The 2,621-nt window shown below is 27.1% G+C and overlaps 1 long non-coding RNA gene across 1 annotated transcript; it reads left to right on the forward strand.

The window, feature by feature from the left end:
- Positions 1–1,622: 1,622 nt before the first annotated feature.
- On the forward strand, positions 1,623–2,347 carry LOC113378367. Its single transcript, XR_003367173.1, has 4 exons — positions 1,623–1,726; positions 1,864–2,076; positions 2,168–2,211; positions 2,277–2,347. It is a non-coding gene; the product is annotated as an uncharacterized LOC113378367 (long non-coding RNA).
- Positions 2,348–2,621: the final 274 nt, after the last annotated feature.

The raw sequence follows: 2,621 nt of genomic DNA on the forward strand, positions 1-2,621 counted from the left end.
CATAATTAATAATAAAGAAATAATAAATAATAAACAATAAATGAATTATAAAAATAACTATTAATAAATAATAACAATATGTAATCGGTAACAATATATTTCTTCGTTCTTTCCATAATCTGCATGATACCGTCATTATTATCAATATATTATAAATATAATATACGAATTTACGAAAGCTTTATACAACTTTGAACAAAAAATCCAATGGTAATACAAACCCAAAAGTGTTTTTTTTTTAATAAAATTAATAAAATCATGAAAGATAGGAAATTACATAAAATTTATTAACAATAAAATAATTATTGAATCGATTATATAACAAGATATTAAAATTATAGCGAATACAATAAAATAATTTTTTAATAAAAATAATACTTTTTGTGATTAGAAGTTATTAGGTATATTACTATTTTCGATTTTGTCATGTGAGACATATAATATATATATATATATATATATATATATATATATATATAAATTTTTATGGGTCGTCGAATAAAAAAATTAATGTACTATAAGTTATGATCAATTTATTAATAATAGTAGTAGTTTCCTCACTGAAATTATATTATACATATATATATATATATATATATATATATATAATCATATCGAATGTAATAAGTAGAAATAATAAGATCAATTCTGCGTACGTGAACTGTTTGCATAAGATATAGGACCTTCTTAGAAAATTCGTCCAGCACACATATATCGTATTTATTCATTTTAGAGTCTAGACTATACATGAATATTAAACTCATATCGAGTATCGAAAGTGTAACAATCAGAAACAGGATCGATGACCTTTTCTTATGCGTACTTGGTCTATCTAAAGCATAGGACCTTGACATAGGACAAGTAGAAAAACTGAAATAAATTTACATAATTTTACTTCAATAATAAATATCAAAAGTTTTACATTTCATTTTAACATATTCTAAATACTGCTAAACATTAACATCGAATGAAATAGAGTGGGCAAGAGTAAGAAAGATCGGCGCTATGTCACACGTTAACTTTATAGATGCCGGCGTACAGCAGATTGTGAACAATATACATTTATGATTGCTCATATAATACGAATAGGCAACAAACATTTTGTCAAATATTATTTCGAACAATTTTTTTATGTGGACAGAAATACTGATATTAGTTCAAATAGATCTAATATTGAAGTTCTACGTAAAAAAAATTAATAGTACATTAATTGAATGCAGAGAAAGAGATCATCATCGCGCCGTTGCATATGATATATAAACCATTGATTGATAATATGGAATACGATCGAGGCACCAATACATGTATGTAAGAACTTCATCTTCTATCAAAGAGGACCATTGTTAGTTTTTTAGTTCATTACTGAATGCCAAGCTAAGCGGTCGTTATGTGTTTAATAGGAAGTGCGAAAATTACGAAATATTATTACGATATATTTTTATTTGTTTTAAAGAACGTCGTGTAATTATCGTTTAATAATCAGTGGAAAAGTAGTGTATTGTGTTGTTTTATTTCTCAATGATACAAGTGAAAATAGAGTATCGATGTAGTGCCGGTGGATTGGTTGATATATAATGAAGGATAAGATAAATTCGAATGCCCATTTTTAAATATTATGAGCTATCGGGAGAAAATTTACTTCTTCTTCAAGATTTGGTGAAGCGTCGGGCGGCACCAGCATCGGATAATTGGAGTCTTCATGAGGTGGATGTACGAGATTACGCGAGTAAGTAATTGATCAACTACGTATTGTGTATTTTGTTATATACACACAAAAACACACACACACACACATATATATATATATATATATATATATATATATATATATATACATATCTTTGATTTGAGTTGTAATTTCAGATACATATTAAATTGCCTTGGAAAAGTTAAAAATATTGCAACAAAAGGAATATGCGTTTTCTACGGACAATGAAGAAACCATAAACAGAAGGCAAGATGTTCTGAAAAAACAATACCGCTTGAATAAAGGGCGTTTTGTAAATCAGAATAACGTCGATCAGCAGTTGTCGGAATGTAACATAAATTTAGGCAATAAGTCGCGCAATGCTTCAAGTAAGTGTATTCTTGTTAACAATTATCGTGTATTTTTCTTTTTATTATTATCGAATAATTTAATTTTAATTTTTAGTTTTTTATTTTTTAGTGTTTAATGTCTTAAAGACAGTGAACTTGTGAAGTGTTTATATGGTAGGTATTATTCACACAGTACACATAGATGATTTTATTATTTATGGCTATACATTTTGTTACAGGTATAATGACAACTGAATCAATTAAAAATCCGCAGTTGAGCCCTATTAAAGAGCAAGCATTTAACCAAGCCTCGGGAAGGTTATAAATTATTCCCGTGATTGGGAGAATGGGAGAGATCATAGGCGGACCAATAAAACCTAATTAACATTGTTATTTATTGTTATTATATATTAAAATATTGTTATCAAAAGAATTAATAAAAAAAATTTAGCATATGCATTTTTTTATGGGCCATGCCAATTATTTATTTCAGGGGCCACATCAAATATATTTTTCAGGGACCATATTCAAAATATTTTTTCAGGGCCATATACATATTATTTTCAGGGCCGCATCAAATATAT

Source organism: Ctenocephalides felis, unplaced genomic scaffold, assembly GCF_003426905.1.
Source record: "Ctenocephalides felis isolate EL2017-DRISC unplaced genomic scaffold, ASM342690v1 CF-g0.4_SCAFFOLD_01886, whole genome shotgun sequence".
In the NCBI taxonomy this organism is placed as follows: domain Eukaryota; kingdom Metazoa; phylum Arthropoda; class Insecta; order Siphonaptera; family Pulicidae; genus Ctenocephalides; species Ctenocephalides felis.